Source organism: Caretta caretta, chromosome 5 (genome assembly GCF_965140235.1).
Source record: "Caretta caretta isolate rCarCar2 chromosome 5, rCarCar1.hap1, whole genome shotgun sequence".
Classification (NCBI taxonomy): Eukaryota; Metazoa; Chordata; order Testudines; family Cheloniidae; genus Caretta; species Caretta caretta.
In genome coordinates, this window is record NC_134210.1 from 115,258,648 (window position 1) to 115,278,078 (window position 19,431).

At 41.4% G+C, this 19,431-nt stretch overlaps 1 long non-coding RNA gene across 1 annotated transcript; it reads right to left on the reverse strand.

Moving 5' to 3' along the window:
* Positions 1-245: 245 nt before the first annotated feature.
* On the reverse strand, positions 246-6,577 carry LOC142072048 (uncharacterized). Its single transcript, XR_012668318.1, has 4 exons — positions 6,370-6,577; positions 2,166-2,347; positions 737-837; positions 246-387 (listed from the first exon to the last, which is right to left on the reverse strand). It is a non-coding gene; the product is annotated as an uncharacterized LOC142072048 (long non-coding RNA).
* Between the last annotated feature and the right edge of the window lie 12,854 nt (positions 6,578-19,431).

Sequence of the window (19,431 nt, forward strand, 5' to 3'; positions counted from 1 at the left end):
GCTCTATTTCCACTGCATTTATGCTCAAAAGCACTAATCAGGATTGGGGCTCACATTGATAAACTGAATTTGAGCATCTTGTAACATTTAAACTGAAAAGTGGAAAAATTATTTTCAACGCCACTTCAGCTGTGAACTGCAAATTCTCCTCTGCTTTGCCGCATGCATAAGCATGAAAAAGCAGTTCACACACAAGGTTCATATTTCCCTTCACATGAAAGGGTAATTTTCCCTACCTGTCAATGGGTTTTGTGCAGATGCCCGTTCATCAGTCTAGTCACTTGGCTTCCTTCTGATGTCTTTCCCCAAACACAGACCTTTTCCCACTGAGCATTCCCCCGCCCGTGCTGCCAGCTCAAACTCCCAAGTCAAATGTCTTCCATCAATCTTAAAGATGCAACAAAACTCAGGTTAAGCATTTCACTATTCAAACAATTCTATATACAATTTACATTGATTAGAAATGGGCCTGATGTATTTCTCAGATTATTAAGTAGCAAGTCTGTAGAACAGGGAAACAGTTTACAGTTGAGAGGAAAAAGAAAAATCCTTTCTAATCTGTTCCATTCAATGCTCTAACCAGTGGGCTTTAAGTAGCAGTGCTCCCTGGCCTATATAACTGAGGCAGAACATGACAGCTCTTAGCCCAGGTCTGCCAAAGATGTGTCTGTATCTGCAAACATTGTCAAGATTAATTTCTGATAAAGCATATATGGAACTTCAAGTGATGCTTTACCCTAATGCAGCAGCAGCTCTCCTCTCTGCCCAGGAGAGAATGTCTTCGTGCTCCCTCTTCTCTTAGCCATGAACCTTGTGCAGTAGAACAGCTTTGAAGATCTGAGAGAGAGACTGTCATTAAACAAATTATCTCCATGGTAGGAAAGGGCCATCAGGCAGACCTTGGAACCAAAATAAACGGACCGAAGTTGTGGCCAGAAAACTGTTATTTATAATATTGTCTGCCATTATCCTAGCTCTAAACTTGAGGGTCACAAACAAAGGCAGGTGACTTTTAAAAACAATTTCCTCCATCCATGAGAAAGTCAAATCCTTAATATAATTTTGGAACTAGATTAGGAAAGTTTGAGAGGCACAAGAACACAAGGACCAGACTCCAATTCTAAGATCTTTGACAGCTACCTTGTATTGCTTACATATTTTCATAATGCAACAGACAGGAATTCACACTAGTCCAATATCCTGTCTCTGAAAGTGACGAGGATCAGATGCTCCAGAGGAGGGTATAAGAAACCTTGCAGGCAGCCAGTTATTTAATAACCTCACAGGGAAATTTTTCTCTTGAACTCAATAATTGGCTTATACCTAGAAGCGTGAGCATTTAGATCGCTTACAATAGTCAAGAATTTTTTAAAGTTTGCAACTAGTTATCCATTTAAAATAAACCATGCTTTTTAAAAGCCTGCTAATATCTTGGCCTCATGGTATCTTGTGGCAATGAGTTCCACAGGCTTACTGGTGCACTACAGAAAGGATTTATTTTTATGGTTTTAAATAATGCTCCTTTCAATTGTATTGAATGTCCCTTAATTATGCATCATGACAAGATGTAATAAAGAAAATAATTTTTCCTATTCTCTAAGTCAGATGCATAAATATATTGATGTCTCGCATATGACAGACAAAGGACAGAGTCAATTCTAGGATATACTACTTGCTAGCTTTATTTGAATGAAGGTTTGTACAGATTGATGGCCCTAGACAAGGATAATTTCTGTCTGGCTGTTTTCAAGTCTTTGAGACTATACCTTTGTTGAAAGTTTTCGGAAGGGGAAAGAACGTATTGGCTCAAACTGCTGTGGGCATAATTCACGAGATGCTTTGCTCTGATCAAGCTTTGCTTTTTTACTCCATTCCTTCTTATTGCCCCTCAGTTCTGGAAGAGGTTTCTCTAGGCCTTAGTCACTTGTTTAATAATGGTACCATTTGAAATGTTGTCTTTGGAACTTCCTCCTTTTCTGAGGAGGTTGCTCTTCCCTCCATAAGCTCAAACTCAAGCCTATACAAAGAGGGAAGAGTAGATCCTGGATAATTTGTAGGCATCTGCTGGGGCTGGATTACTTCAGAAGGAGAAGCTCTGAACTCAATGTCTTTTGCTTTCTTAAACTTGAGGGTCAATGTCCATTGGGAACTTAATGGGTTTTTACCTTCTGAACCAGTCTGTCTTGATGAAGTCATGTTCCCTTTGGATCTGCTTGCCAGACTCAGGCGGGCAGAGAAAGAAAAGGAAGAACTAGTAGGTCTAAGGGAGTTGAGTCAGCTAGTCCAGGAACCACAAACTGGAAGAACAGGTGTTGGTCCGGAGTGGAGTGGGGGCTGAGCCACATGCCTACAAAAAACAAAAAAGGATGGAGTAAGGTGGATTTGGCTGTTGCAGCTCTTTTCAAAGTCCACTGCCTGGACAGCTGGAGCACTCTGCCTGTTTCACTGGGGAAGGATGTGATGGGTGTCTCATTTGCAGAGACAAGAGGAGAAGGCCACCTCAGTACCAATAGGTCCTACTGCAGAAGGCAACATTAGTTATGAGAACAGGGGAAGGGGGGATGGGAAAACTATTCACCAAGGAAAAGGGGACAGAATGGACACTGGGGAGTTAAAGCAGCTACAGAAAGAGCTCTCCTTGGGAGGCATGTGGTCTGTACGGCCCCTGGAGAAGTTATCAGAAAGAAGCCCCTTTGTCAGACCAGCAAAAGGTGCACAAAACACACATATAAGAACTAGGCAAATGATCTGTATTCCACATATACCAGTATTACCAAAGAGATTATTCAACACAACCCCCAGCTGTTCCACCAGAAAATTAACATGCAAAGTGACAGATTAAAGAAACATGCAGGAGACTTATTGAGCAAACAGCTTAGTGTCTTGCAATGAATCAATGGGCAGAGGGTGAGGAGGCTATTCTTTGAATAAAGCCACCCAGATAAGCAGTTACAGCACATTGCTGTGTGACATGAATTCTGCTTCAACAAGTATAAACAAGGTGTTCAAATGATTTCAAGGATACTGAGCCAATGACCATACTGTAAATATTTCATTTCAAGTGGACCCTCTGATTGCCAAGAGCCTCAATGATGTAGAATACTCCAAAGAATCACCCATTTAAACAACTCAGATAGAATCTAAATGCACACAAGGTTTTTTGTGATCTCTGCTGGAGCTTATAGTATCTAACAGCTGCGACTAGGACTGTTCTAGCTAATTGCTCACAGCAACAAAAGGAATAAACAATCACTACAGGAAGGAGACACTTTGCCAGTGAAATATTAATGTGCCTTTGAGCAGCCGGAGTTTGTCTCAAGTCTTGGTTAAAAGTTACACTAATGGTAAGAAGTTTGCAAGTGAAAGAATGCCATTTGAATGGCAATCTTTCCTTATCTTGGGGTTTAATACTGCTTTTTACAGGGGAAACCTCTTTGAAGAGGAAGGCTTTGCAGTGTCTGTGGACTCTGTATTCGCCTGATCTCTGGAATCAGGTTCCAGATCCCCAGAACACTTTATCCTCAGCTCAAGTGCTGTGTTCTGAACCTGGATCTGAATTGTCCCAAGCAAGGAGTGCTGCCATCGTGATGGTTCGCAGATGGTAATTTGGTTCTTTAATGTAGCTGGGCTTTCATCCATTAGTTGCTTTAGTCCCTTAAACAGGCATTGGAATCTGACAGAACCCCAGGCCTAATGTGCTCATGGCAGCCTAAGCCACAGTGGCAGCCACATTCTGTACTAACTGTATGTGCTTCACATACAGTGTAGCACTGTAAATGAAGTCTGGAGGTGACAAATGCACTGAGGCAGGAGACAGAAGCTGGGAAGTGGCTCTGTGAGGGACACCATGCAACGTATGAGGAGGGGACACCTTGCCTGCCTGGGGTCACGGGAAGAGTGAAATAGGTGAGGGACACTGCAGCTTCAGATGTCTATTGTGTTTATTGTTCTGTGTGTGATTAAGAGTATAAAAGTGTCAGACTGCACATAGGATGCACGCGTGCGTGGATTGCTCCACAAAAGCTACATGCCCCTGAGAACATTAAACTGTAAACCAGAAGCGTCATACCTTTGGAGTGGAGTTCTGGGAAACAGGTGTGTTCAAGAAACTGGGTTATCTCCCAGTCCTTGGGGTTGGCACTGGCAGCAGAGGACTAGGGCAGGTGGGGTGGGAAGCCCCATTTCCAGGTAGGGATTTGTGACTGAGAACAGTGCCCGGGAAGTATGCCAGAGAGGCCAAGTGGAAGAACCAGTGCTATAGCCTGCAAAGGGTCTAGAGGCTTAACATACCCCAGGGGATCCAGAGCACAGAAGCTAGGATTCCCCTCACAGCTGTCTTAGTGGGTGGCCAGGAAGGAGAGCTTGCTAGGATACCTGAGAGATGCTACCTGGTCATCTAAGCTTGGTGAAGAATCCAATATGGCCTCATGGCTTTACACCACTTTCAGGAATGGAGGCTGGATGCCTTCAGTGGAAGGTGGTGATGTCTTGGCTAGTTCTTTCAATGGTTTCCCTTTCCCAACCAGCAGCACTTCAGTCTTGCTTGAATTCAGCTTGAGTCAGCTGTTCTTCAACCAAGAGCTAATTTCTGGTAGGCAGTCTGTCTGACACTTTGGTAGTGGCAGTGGTTGCCTCATTTGAGAATGAGTGTCATTAGCATAGTGTTAGCAGCTAAACCCATGGCATCTTGCGATCTCTGAGCGAGCGCATGTAAACACTGAGGACAAGACGGCATTACATGGATCCCTGACTGACCATATGAGATGAGGGTCTTCATAGAAGAGGAGCCATTACACATCACCACTTTGAGTTGATCAGTGGTGATTATAGTTTTGTACGAATTTACTGATGTCTTGATCTTGTATTATTGTGGGTTTTTCCTTAGAGGACAAGTTGAAAACCTAAAGGATTGAGTGGTCTGAGGGACAGACTGGCTTTGGTTGGGAGGCTCTAATCTGTGCCTATATGAGGTGGTAGTCTCACCAGGTCCTTTGTTTCTGAAGGTTACAAATTGCTTAACATTCCTACATATTAAATAGCACATTTTAAATGCATTTTCCCTGCTACCAGATATTAAAGGGCTTTGGGGGAGAATTTTGCTTTACGCATTTCATTAATAATCCACTTTATCCCAACAGCCTGAAAGGCAAAATGTCTTTGCATATTAGCCTGTGTAGCAGAAATGGGCATGATGATTTCTGAGTACACGTAGGGTTTCATTAAAGTCTCCTAAAATATTAGCACATGCCAAGCGAGCATGCTCAGATGTTATTTCACTGTACTCAAAGCCTACTTTGTGCTTTATAGAACATATACACAAGACAAGAGCCAGGATTTTTTAAAATACACTCCATCTCCTAAATCCTTTAGTCCCAGACATAAGTGACCTATTTTCAAAGGAGCTAGCAGCTCCCATAGACTTCAATAAATTTACAAGCTAAACATCAGACATGGCAAAACATGTGAAAGCAAACAAAAGTGGGGATGCTTGAGAGCACATGATTACCCTATTCAGGCATGTACACTATTTCGGTTATTCTATCCAGAGTTAGCAACCCTTTATATTTAGGTTGCCCGACACACCTTTATAAAAGATTCTTTTGGTATTTTGAGCAGCTCACACTCTACTGTTTGCAGCAGGCCTTTGAAATAAGTTAGAAAGAAAGCTGTGTACAGGTGACAATGGAGGAAAGGAGAGCGCTGGGCCAGGACCAGTTCCCTCCTACTTCTCCACTGGACTCCGCATATGACACCAGCAGCCCCACATTTTGGAACAATAGTAGAGCTAACCAGATGGCGACAGTTCCATTCTGCAGCAACCTTTGAGACGTTGAAGTTTGTTTTCTTTCCACCGTGGAACGAAATCAAACCTTTTGAAACATTTTTGCAAAAACAGAAGTCTGTCTGTAGACTGGCGGTTAGAGCACTGGCCAGGGATAAGGAAGACCCAGTTTCACATATCTGCTCTGCCTGATTCAGAGCAGAGTTCTTCATCACAGATCACTCCAAGGCAGGGACTTGCAACTTCAGTAACTTTAATACTATTTTTGTATACGATTACACACACACACACACACACTTTACAACAGCTAAAAAAACCAAAGAAATGAACACTTACAAAATGTCCCCACCTTCAAACTCTCAAAAAGGCCTTAGTTCAGTTCAATCAAGTTTTTTATTTATTAAAAAAAAAAACTATTTTTGCTATATCCTTGTCTTGTTCACTTGGATTCCCCCCCCCCCAAAATAGGAAAAAGTAGTTTCCCACAATCTGTCATACAACAGCTAAAGGGATTTTGCTCAAACTTCCCTAGCACGTCAAGAAAAGGCTACATTAAAATCATGAAGTGATAAAATTAGTTTTCTTACCCATGATTTTATCACTCGGTCACTGAAATCCACTGAGCACTTTGAAGATTGACTTCACTTTTTCCACTTTCCCCATGCCAGCCACGAAAATGGATCCTTTTTACACCTGGTGAATTGTACCTGTTTCTCTATTCCCAGAGATAAGAATGAGAGGTCTAGATAAAAGAAAAACCAAGTTAGATGTTGAAACTTCAGCTGAACATACTCCCTCTTTCCCCCCCAAAAAAAGATAGTGAAGTAAACAGATTCACCATCTCCTCTTTCGTAACTATGGAAGAGGAGTGTGACACTCTAGAAGGGATGCAAAGTCCCCATAAACACACCTATAGAGCACCAGATTTCTTCCACAATTTAGTTCTATGTAAGTGGTATTTTACCACCCTGACCACATGTGAGGCATATAATTGTTTTTTCAGGCTAAGAGTTTATGACAAAGAAGGTAAAGGAAACAGACTGCCTGGAGCGGAAGGCTGTATGTCTCTTGGGAAATGAAGCTGAAAGTTACTGTAAGCCACAGCATCAGGAAAAAATGGAACATATGGCTGGCACAATGGAAAGAACGACTGACCTCCAAGACAACAGTAATGGCCAAAATGAGGGCAAAAAATGTTAGAAAATACAAGCACGCTTCTCTAACCACAGTGGCCAGAAAATTGATTTAGCATAGACATATACTGGTAGATCTAAATTGATACTAATTTAATTAATCCTTGGATTAATGGAGCATCAGATTAGGGGAATCTTTGAAATGATGCTGCTTTCAAAAAAAAAAAAAAAAAAAGAGGCACGCATGAAGCGGCAGACCAGAAGTGAAATGACAGCACCTAGCAATGAGATTGACACTTTCAGGAAGAAAGTCTGGTAGGAAGTCCAGTATTTTTGAAAATACAGACGCTCCCTGGGTTATGCAAGACCCGACTTACACAAATTTGCACTTATGGAAAAATTTTCATAAGCCAGAAATATGATTTTTGAGTTGCAGAAATATTTGTGTAATGTATGGGTATACGTTTCCGACTTACGCAAAATTCGAGTTACGCAAGGCTTACTGGAATGGAATGACTGCGTAAGTCGGGGGACGTCTGTAGCTGCAGCAGGATCATCATCTTCATTCAGCGATACCAGATTCCTAAAATGCTGCTACAAACCTCAACTATTGAATGGTTTTCTGGATTTGAGAACGAAGTCAGTACAGACAGCAACCATGTCTCAGGAGATGATAGACACCTGCTGCATAGAATCTGAACTGTATCCAGTCTGGGTTAGTCAAGGGGCCCTGATGAATGAGATCCTGAGAGACTCTGCAGTATCATAATGAGCATGTGATACTGGCATCTGTTTAGGAAATCAAGGGTAGTCGAACGAGAAAGGGAGAAGGATTAATTAAGTTTGATCCTGGCTGATCTTTTTTGGGGACTCTGGATATAAAGACCCAGCTGTGAAAAACAACAAGAGCATCAACTCCTAAAAGTCTATGATTGTAAATTCTAGGAGCAGAATTTGGTTCTCTTTTGGGCTGGATTACAAACAGGTCCACTTGGGGAAGGAATCACACTTCGGTGCTATCTAATTGAAGATTTGTTAACACAGATGGTTGCAAAACAGGATACTTTTTCACATAAGTTTCATCCCCTCTTTCCTCCCAATCCAAAAATCAAAGTTCAAAAATTTCTACCAGCTCTACTTCTGAAAACAAAACTCAACCAGCTCACAGCAACTGAGCCAGTTTGACTGTTGATCCTGAAGGAGACACGTACATAAGAATGGCTGCACTCTGTCAGACCAAAGGTCCATCTAGCCCAGTATCCTGTCTTCCAACAGTGGCCAATGCCAGATGCCCCATAGGGAATGAACAGAACAGGTAATCATCAAGTGATCCATCCCGTTGCTCATTCCCAGCTTCTGGCAAACGGAAGCTAGGAAAGCCATCCCTGCCCAATAGCCATTCATGGACCTATCCTCCATGAATTTATCTAGTTCTTTTTTGAACCGTTATAGTCTAGGCTATCACAACATCCTCTGGCAAAGGAGTTCAAGGGTTGATTGTGCGTTGTGTGAAGAAATACTTCCTTTTATTTGTTTTAAACCTGCTGCCTATTAATTTCGTTTGGTGACTCCCAGTTCTTGTGCTATGAGAAGTAGTAAACAGCACTTCCTTATCTATTCTCTGTACCACTCATGATTTTATAGACCCCAATCATATCTCCCCTTAGCCGTCTCTTTTCCAAGCTGAAAAGTTCCAGTCTTATTAATCTCTCCTCATACGGAAGCAGTTCCATACCCCTAATCATTTCTGTTGGACCTTTTCCAATTCCAATATATCTTTTTTGAGATGGAGCGACCACATCTGCACACAGTATTCAAGATGTGGGCGTACCGTGGATTTATATAGCGGCAACATGATATTTTCTGTCCTATTATCTATCCCTTTCTTAATTACTCCCAGCATTCTGTTTGCTTTTTTGACTGCCGCTGCATATTGAGTGGATGTTTTCAGAGAACTATTTACAATGACTCCAAGATCTCTTTGAGTGGTAACAGCTAATTTAGACCCCATAATTTGATATGTATAGTTGGGATTATGCTTTCCAATGTGCACTACTCTGCATTTATCAACATTAAATTTCATCTGCCATTTTGTTGCCCAGTCACCGAGTTTTGAGAGCACCTTTTGTAGCTCTTTGCAGTCTGCTTGGGTCTTAACTATCTTTAGTAATTTTGTATCTGTCAATTTTGCCACCTCACTGTTTACCCCTTTTTCCAGATAATTTATGAATATGTTGAATAGGATGGGTCCCAGAACAGAGCCCAGGGGACAACACTATTTACCTCTCTCCATTCTGAGAATTGACCATTTATACCTACCCTCTGTTTCCTATCTTTTAACCAGTTACCAATCCATGAGAGCATTAATTCCCTCTTATTCCCTCCAGCATTAATGGTCCTATCTATAGGCAAGAGCTCCATTTTTTTAAAAAAGTCAGGAAGTTTGGAAAAAAGGTAGTCAACCATTGATTAAGGCACTGTTTCTGCAACACCACCACTTGTGCTGATGCCAAGGGATGGTATCAAGGAATTGCTTGAGGAAAAAACCTGAATGCTGTCAAATAGCTTCAGGCAATACTGTGAGGCCAGGTGAAAGATTCCCTGAGATGGGATAAAGAGCTATTTCTTGGATTAGAAGAGATGAAATCTCCATCTTGACATGAATTTTGTCCACAGAGAGAGAGGATGGACAAAGCTCTGGATCTTTTCATCTTTGTGAATATGAAATAAAAAGTTTTCTTTAAGAGGAATCACATTTCTTCTTTTCAGGGAAAGGATATTTGCTAGTAATGAAGAAACTGATCTTTTCACAGTCCTGAAGGACAGGAAAGGAAGGAAACACTAGAGGGGTTGGCTTTTGAAAGCTTATGAGAAGGCCTTGTACCAGAATCCAAAGAACTCATCTGTTTTCTTCCTCGGGTGGACCTCATCTGACACACTCTCTTATGGAAAACCCTCTCTGTGGCAGCCCTCAATATCTCATGCTGGGAAAGGATATTCTGGTGGATGAGACAATGAAAGAACAATATAGTTTGGTACTTAGGGCTGGAGTGGTGCCAAAGTGACTGGAAGCTTTTGAGTATCTTGACAAGGAATGGTTGGACATCTTATCAAAGTCTGAACCAGACAATCTTTGGTTCTGGATTCAGACAGACACCATTTCCACGTATTTCTTTGAACCAGAATACTAAAGAGAAGAAAGAATCTGGTTGACAACACAAGAGGCCAAAGCGGAAAGCCAATGTCACTTTGATAGAATCCATCTCTTTTTTAGTCTCCCAGTTTTGATCCCTATGGAATCTCCGGAGAGTAAAAGGAAAATGCAAATAATGGTTAGAGTTGATATGGATATCATCCAAGCCTTCACAGCATATGAAGAAAAGGAAGACTATTCAAAGCCCCTTTTAAAGATTTTCCATCTTCCACCCCATAAAATCCTTTGTCAGATCAAACCTGTAGGAGCAACATTTTTATTGTCTGAGTGAGATCAATTCTGATCAAGATGAAGGAAGGATGAGTCAAACCTTTGTGACGGAACAGAATTTGGTGGCCTTATTCAAAATGTACATGGTGTGGTTACACAGACTGAATTGATGGACTTCTTTGTCTTGGTGGACCACTTTAAGTCAGTGATTTTCTCAAGCATACGTGGAAAATGGATCTGCGTTTCCTATGCCTCAACTTATGGGGGTGCTGGGCAGGAAAAAGTTGGGTCATTGGTTCAGTTATCTTGAGGATGAGTGGATTGATTCTATTGAGACCCTTGTCTTCATTAGGGAAGAATTAACCTGAATCATACAATTCTGAGGGTTTGTCACTCGAGGGAAGTTCTTCTTCACGAGCAAAGGGTGTTGAACACTTCTCAAGCACAGGGGAGTTTTCTGAAGAGGCCAGGTTTTCTTGTGGGTGGAAAGGGCATTTGGAGCCCTTCAGCTGAGAATCCTAGAAGGGCAGGAAAGCCCTGTCCTCGATACTTAGGCATCAGGGTGAGGAAAAGCTGTCAGAAGAGGTGGAGGGCCCCCCACAACTAAGCATATCTGCATGGTTTGGATTTGCAGGAAGCTAACCAAAGAGTAAGCCAGTGCAGTTGAAGGTACATGGGTGGTGCAGGAGTTGTAGATCAGGCTGATCATTAGATTCACATGAGCTATTGAAATAGTTGATCACTTGTGGAGAACTGTCACTGAGCAGGAATATCCTGGAGGAAACTCTCAGCAGCAAGGGCCGGGGGCGGAGAATGGACACCAAGGTTCTGATGCGAAGGCCCTCCCTGGAGCTCTGTAGCAATAAGAACCAGCTAATATGACAGTCTTACGTGGTCCCCACAGAGCCCACATTATGAATAACCTGAAGCTTGCTGGAGCCAAGAAAAAGCAAGAGCTACAACCAGGGAAAATGGCATTCAATCAGGTACCTGATTCCAGAGGAACAGCCGTGTTAGTCTGTATTTGCAAAAAGAAAAGGAGTACTTGTGGCACCTTAGAGACTAACCAATTTATTTGAGCATGAGCTTTCGTGAGCTACAGCTCACTTCATCAGATGTATACCGTGGAAACTGCAGCAGACTTTATATACACACAGAGAATATGAAACAATACCTCCTCCCACCCCACTGTCCTGCTGGTAATAGCTTATCTAAAGTGATCAACAGATGGGCCATTTCCAGCACAAATCCAGGTTTTCTCACCCTCCACGCCCCCACACAAATTCACTCTCCTGCTGGTGCTAGCCCATCCAAAGTGACAACTCTTTACATAATCAAGTCGGGCTATTTCCTGCATAGATCCAGGTTCTCTCACATCCCCTCCACCCCCATACACACACAAACTCACTCTCCTGCTGGTAATAGCTCATCTAAACTGACCACTCTCCAAGTTTAAATCCAAGTTAAACCTGTTGATTAAAAGCCACCAAAAGAAAGGCATCCTAACTAACATGAATGCATCAAGATTTTGACTTCAATCTAAAAGGAGATCCACACCAAATGTCACCCATCCAAAGCTCTGGACTCTTACATAAAAAAAGTTTGAAATTTCTCTAGATGCGTACACTATAAATCATCAAAAGCAGCAGCAGTTCTTCCCTACCTACGTCCTACCACATCTCATCTAATTACTAGTCAACAGACCAATACAATTTAAAAACTCCCAACTACTTGCTTAGTCTCCAACAGGCATCTCATCCTCTGCTCTCCACCAATGCCCCCTCAAACAGACTGACTTTGTACCACACCGACAAGGTCAGAGACTTGTGCAGTTTCAGATAGGGGTGTGAGGACAGCATTCCAAAAGGGTCCTCAGTTGAACACTCTTTCCCCAGGCTTTTCTGTGAAGGTAAATCCAGTTCAAGAGCCCCTTCCTGATTTCAACTGCTATAGTTGTGTTTCACTAGGAAAGGGGTGATTTCTCAGGTGGGAAGGTCCCAAGCAAGTGCATTTAGGTCAAAGCCAACATACCTTTAATTTCATTCGCTAGCCAGAAAACTAAGAGGAAAGGAGTACTTGTGGCACCTTAGAGACTAACCAATTTATTTGAGCATGAGCTTTCGTGAGCCACAGCTCACTTCATCATGGCTCACGAAAGCTCATGCTCAAATAAATTGGTTAGTCTCTAAGGTGCCACAAGTACTCCTTTTCTTTTTGCGAATACAGACTAACACGGCTGTTCCTCTGAAAACTAAGAGGCTAATTAGTTAAGATGAGCTATTATCAGCAGGAGAAAAAAATACTTTTGTAGTGATAATCAAGATGGCCCATTTAGACAACTGACAAGACGGTGTGAGGATACTTAGCTTAAGGAAATAGATTCAATATGTGTAATGACCCAGCCGCTCCCAGTCTCTATTCAAGTTAATGGTATCTAGTTTGCATATTAATTCAAGCTCAGCAGTTTCTCCTTGGAGTCTGTCTCTGAAACTTTTCTGTTGCAAAATTGCCACCCTTAAATCTTTTACCGAGTGGCCACAGAGGTTGAAGTTTCAGAGGAACAGCCGTGTTAGTCTGTATTCGCAAAAAGAAAAGGAGTACTTGTGGCACCTTAGAGACTAACCAATTTATTTGAGCATGAGCTTTCGTGAGCTACAGGTTGAAGTGTTCTCCTACCGGTTTTTGAATGTTATGATTCCTGAAAGATTTAATGTGCTTACTTCAAGAAACCACGTTACAATCTCCGAATTGACGGGGGGGGGGGGGGTAGCCTCATGTACAGTACATTGCAGTACTCCAACTGTGAGGTTGAAAAGGAGAATTATGATGGTATTGTCTGTGTCCAAGAACAGGCCTGTGTCCTGTCTAGATACAGGAAAATAAGGCAGTCTTGGTCATTGCTGTCATTAGATCATTCATCATCTTATAAGGGTGTAGCCAAACTTGTACAAAACCTCTCACACATTTTCAAGCCCTCAACCTAGCCCACCACCACCTCAACATTACCTGGCATGAGCTTTCACCATGCCCCAATTGTGCCCAGACACTGGGAAGTGCATCTGAATATACTCTGTGGATTGGAGGAAATGGAGGTAAAATGCTGGTATCAGTAATGCACTGCATCATCAGCATTTTGAGAACACTTCAGCCTATGCTTTCCCACTGAACTCTAATGGCCTCATTCACACATTGAATAGAAAAGGGCGACAGAGCTTTGTGGCACCCCACATTACCTCATAACACCCCCTGAATCTTCCCTGTAACAAAAGCCCAAGTTACTGGAGTACAACCCAATCCACTCCCAGAAAGAACAGCAAAGCACATCAAAACCAGCTCATTGCTCATGGTATTGAAGGCAGCTGAGAGACCTAAATCTCAGGGCTTCTCTATGTGCTGCAGCAATGCACAGCAGAGGGATGTCATTGTAGAGCACTCTAAGGTGTTGTGCCGTAAGTGCCCCATGTAGATGCTGCTGGTGTCATCTAAACAGTTCAGAGTGCGCGTTAAACAGTACTGTTTCAAACAGGACTACATCAATGTGCACTAGGTACCTTTTAAAAAGCGCCAGCAGGGTCTACATGAGGACAGTTAACAGTGCAACAATTTATAGTGCTCTACAATTTACACCCCCCCGATGAGCACTGCTGCACCATGTTGACAAGCCTGCATTATGTATGCATTCATTTTTGCCTGTTACTACACTATAGAGTTTCATACAGGTGTTCCAGCACTAGTACAGGGGCACACAGACCAGTACAGTACCGGGCAAATTGGCTGAAGCTATCGTAAAGAACAGAATTGTGAGAGACACAGATGAACGTAATTTGTTGGGGAATAGTCAACATGGGGTTTTTTTTTTTGTTTGTTTGTTTGTTTGAAGGAAATCATTCCTCACTAATTTATTAGAATTCTTTGAGGAAGTCAACAAGCATGCGGACAAAGGAGATCCAGTGGATATAGTGTATTTAGATTTTCAGAAAGCCTTCAACAAGGTCCCACACCAAAGGCTCTTAAGCAAAATAGGCAGTCATGGGATAAGAGGGAAGGTTCTCTCATGGATTGGTAACTGGTTAAAAGATAGGAGACAAAGGGTAGGAATAAATGGTCAGTTTTCAGAATGGAGAGAGGTAAATAGTGGTGTCCCCCAGGGATCTGTACTGGGCCCAGTCCTATTTAACATATTCATAACCGATCTGGAAAAAAGGGCAAACAGTGAGATGGCAAAAATTTGCAGCTGACACAAAACTACTCAAGATAGTTAAGTCCCAGGCAGACTGCGAAGAGCTATAAAAGGATCTCACAAAACTGGGTGACTGGGCAACTAAATGGCAGATGAAATGTAATGCTGATAATGCAAAGTAATGCACATTGGAAAACATAATCCAAACTATACATATACAATGATGGGGTCTAAATTAGCAGTTACCACTCAAGAAAGATCTAGGAGTCATTGTGGATAGTTCTCTGAAATTATCCACTCAATGTGCAGCGGCAGTCAAAAAAGCGAACAGAATGTTGGGAATCCTCAAGAAAGGGATCGATAAGAAGACAGAAAATATATTGCCTCTATATAAACCCATGGTATGCCCACATCTTGAATACTATGTGCAGATGTGGTCACCCCATCTCAAAAAGGATATATTGGCATTGGAAAAGGTTCAGAAAAGGGCAATAAAAACTATTAGGGGTATAGAACAGCTTCCATATGAGGAGAGATTATTAAGACTGGAAAAGAGGCGACTAAGGGGGGGGAAGAGATACAATAGAGGTCTTTAAAATCATGAGTGGTATAGAGAAAGTAAATAAGGAAGTGTTATTTATTCCTTCTCATAATACAAGAACAAAAGGCCACCAAATGAAATAGGCAGCAGATTTAAAACAAACACAAGAAAGTATTTTTTCATGCAACGCACTGTCAACCTCTGGAACTCCTTGCCTGAGGGTGTTGTGAAGGCCAATACTATAATGGGGTTCAAAAGGGAGCTAGATAGATTCATGGAAGATAGCCGTTGATGGACCTATTAGCCAGGATGGGCAGGAATGGTGTCCCTAGCCTCTGTTTGCCAGAAGCTGGGATTGGGTGACAGGGCATGGATCACTTGATGATAACCTGTCTGTTCATGCCCTTTGGGGCACCTGCCATTGGCCACTGTCAGAGGACAGGATACTGGGCTTGATGGACCTTTGGTCCGACCCAGTATGGCCATCTTATGTCAATCTTTGCTCTGAGCAGTGTAAAATAGCAAGATCTCATGTAAATATTGCCTTGCATTTCTAGGTTTACTTAGAATTTACTGCCAGACAACATTTTGGTAGCCTCTGTCAAATAAACATTTTGGTTTTAGTTCAATTCTTAGCAGACCCGTGTCAATCACAATTGACCTGGATCAGCTTGCTAAGCAGGTGGGCATCTGCACTATGGGTGGATTGTTTCTTGGGCATCAGCACCTTTTCATTGTTAATGTCTCCCTACAGTCTGCTCGATGTGACACACATTGTGAAGGGGTATTACTTTTACAGGAGAGGAATGGTGGGAGAAACGGAAGGGATAAGGTAGGAAAAAAAAAAGATGGAGTGTGATTTTGAAGGGAGAGAAAAAAGGGACGGAACACAATATAGTTAAAGGAAGAGGAATGAGGCAACAGAGAATAGCTAGAGGTGCAATAGGAATTACATTGAAAACACAAAAAGAGATCCACCAAGATCTAAGACAGGGGAAAAAAACAAAACATGGAGTGAAGAGTAAGGTTACAACAGCAAGTGAAAAAGTTACATTTTTCAAAGATAAATATATCATTTGGAAGCAATTTCATTTATGTACTGGTTTTTAATTGCAAGAATTGATGACATGCCTTCAGAATGCATCACATCACACCAAATGGCATGTATTTTCAGACATTTCCCTTGGAAGAAACACCCAGAACCCACCTACAAGAGTTTTAGCCCTCTGATCTTCAACAATTAATATTTTCTACCCTGCTCAGGACAGTGCGATTTGCTTGCACCTGCCAGGGTGGGCCAAGTCAAACAACTGCCTACATCAAAGCGAGCACCTTACTCCCAGTCTCAGCAGAGACACTGATGACACTTTATGCCTCTGTTTTCCCCCCACAATCTACCTCGCAGTCTACTTAGTTTGCAAGTTCTTTGGGTCAGGAACTGCCTCTTACTATGTGCTCACAGAACACACAGTACAGTGCGGCCACTACTTGGTTGGGGCCTTTAGGTGTTATCTTAAAACCAGGAACATTATTTGTGAGGAAGCTTAAACTGACACTCTTTGGCAGATAAAGTGCTTCCCTTTCAGTGGGATCAGCCCATCACATTTTACAACAGTGAACTATTTTTTTTTTTTAAACTAAGTTCAGAAGTAAAGTTTATGTGCATTCTTTGTTTGTACCTAAATGAAAAATGGAAAATGCAAAAAAACCCCACCCCTCAAATTTCTATTTTCGAGATACTAGAAAGTTCTGCAATAGGGCTGAGGCTGTGGAAACAAAGGCGGATACTGCTGTTCTTTGTAGTAAATTTGCAACATAGATCAGTGTGAGAAAGGTTTCAGAGGAACAGCCGTGTTAGTCTGTATTCGCAAAAAGAAAAGGAGTACTTGTGGCACCTTAGAGGCTCAAATAAATTGGTTAGTCTCTAAGGTGCCACAAGTACTCCTTTTCTTTCAGTGTGAGAAAGTAACTGATCCAACCAGGTCTCTGGAGTAAAACTTTTCAGACAGAAAATACAAGCTGTCAGATAGGATACACAAGCAGCCTGAAGTGAAGGATGTAACTAAACTGTTTCGGTCCACCAGAATAGTGCCAATGTTAATCAAGGACAGAAAAATAAACAAACAGTCTGTCACCTGCCTTTCACTGACCACACTTTACAACTGCATGTCACAGCACAAAGAAACTTAACATTCCAATAAAAGAAAGCTGCTCCTTCCTCAATCCCAAAGCACATGTAACTTTTAAAAGCATGTTTGGAATAATTTTTGTCTAAAGAAAATGAGGGTCAGAGTGAAGATCACAAGGAGCAATAGGCCAATCTTGGTCTACTTTTTAAAAATATTGGTTTAAATTATTATAGGACAAACCTCGGCAGCCACACACAAAAATGGTCTTAGGAAAAAGCACAACGCCTCGGCAGATAAGTGATGTGCCTAAAGTTAAGCCTGTACTTATGGTTCATTAAAGTAATTTAAACATAAGCATATGCTTGTCTCAATGGGGGCTATATAATATGATAATTGAATGGGTAAAAAAAATTGACTTCAGATTAGCAACAGGCCAGACAAGCTAAATATAAATCTATGCATTCTTTTTAAGCCACACTGGTCTTGTCCTTGATAGAAACAAAACAAGTTTGGTCTTAATTCCCATCACAAACTGGAAAGTCAATAAACTAAAGTTACATGAGACCACAAACTCATTTATGTTAGGTTGTGAACTGATGTAGTGCATATGAATTACAGAACTCCGTGGGCCAGATTAATTTTCTATAGTTGTATTTGATTTTAACGAGTATCAGGGGGAAAGAGGGGAAGAGGACAGGAAGTCATGAAAAGTGGAAGTACCAGATACAAAAAAGGAAGTATCAGAGTACTAGGTCTTGCTGAAGTAGGCCACACCAACATAGAAATTGTAGTAATAGTTACCAGAAAAGCAGTAATAAGACTCCAGCTGGTTTGATAGCATTAGATTAGAGACCTTAACAATATTGTCAAAAACAAATGCAAAAAGTTACCATCTTGAAGTCATCAGTAATTTATATTTATTGGATTTTACACAGTTCCAACCCCAGTTACTGTTAGTAGTAATAAAGTTCTAGTTATTTTTGGAAAACGCTATTCACTCTGAACAGAGAAAAAACAGCACCTTACCATGTACTTTTAAGCATAAGTCCCAGGAAGGTGATGCCAGGAACAACTAAAATCTATGGAACAGAAAAGTAGAGTGGGAAACAGGACAAGTTATTCAGATTTGATTTATCCTAAGTGTAGGATTCATTCCATGCATTACCACAATGCATCTGTCTACAGTGAACACTCCACATATGAAGCAGAGTTTTCATGATTAATCCTTTGTGTCAGCAGCCATGAAATATCACACTGGAAGCAGTCAGATGTCATCTTGGTCAGTCATTAAACAGAAACATTTTTTCAAATGAGCTTAATAATGAGGAATTCAATGCAAAAATTAAGTTCTCTTGTAGTTCTGAGAGCTCTGTTTAATAGCAAGTTCCAGGTGATTCGTTTTATATTCTGGTAGGTTACTGGTCCAGCTACAAAAGGTGCTACTATACAAGTCTGGCAAGGACAATAACTCAGATGGGAAATAAGTATATATTATCTTAGTCCTGACGGAGTTGGAACCTCATTTCTGGCAAGCGGCTTTAGTTCAGAACTTTTTTTAGATTCTCTCATGATAGGCATAAAATAAAACTGTAGCAATTTTATTGTTAAATGTCATAAGTAGTCTATTGCTTTTCAACTCAACTGTGAAAGTGGTAACAAATATTGTACATCAACTCACTATTTCTAAATATTCATAATCTTTTTCGGAGCATAATCTAATATGAAGAGCATGACGCAAAAGAACAGCTTAAAGATTCTGAACTTCGCCAGCACATTGGTAATAGGAGACAGCCCTCCATTCCTAGGTCACTCATTTCAATCCCATCTAGAGTAGTTACCAAGAATCATTAACAGCTGATAGGCAATCTATATGAAATGCATTTATAGTCTCAATCCTGTTCCTAATAGACAGGCACCCACATTACAAGAAGTTACACTCAGTTAGCAGTCTGAGAAAACAAATGCTTGCTTACTACTGGAAGCAGTTCTCTTCCAGACTAGAGTTAGTTGGGGATTGGTCCTGCTTTGAGCAGGGGGTTGGACTAGCTGACCTCCTGAGGTCCCTTCCAACCCTGATATTCTATGATTTGGCATATAGGTGGTACGTTTGTCCCGCTGCTGGCAACTTGTGTTTCAAAACATCTTCTATATAAAAGACTGTGCATGTCAATCACCAGCACAGTTAATCTGCATTTCTTATAATTACTAAATCCATTCTGTTAGTCTCCAAATGTTTTCCTGG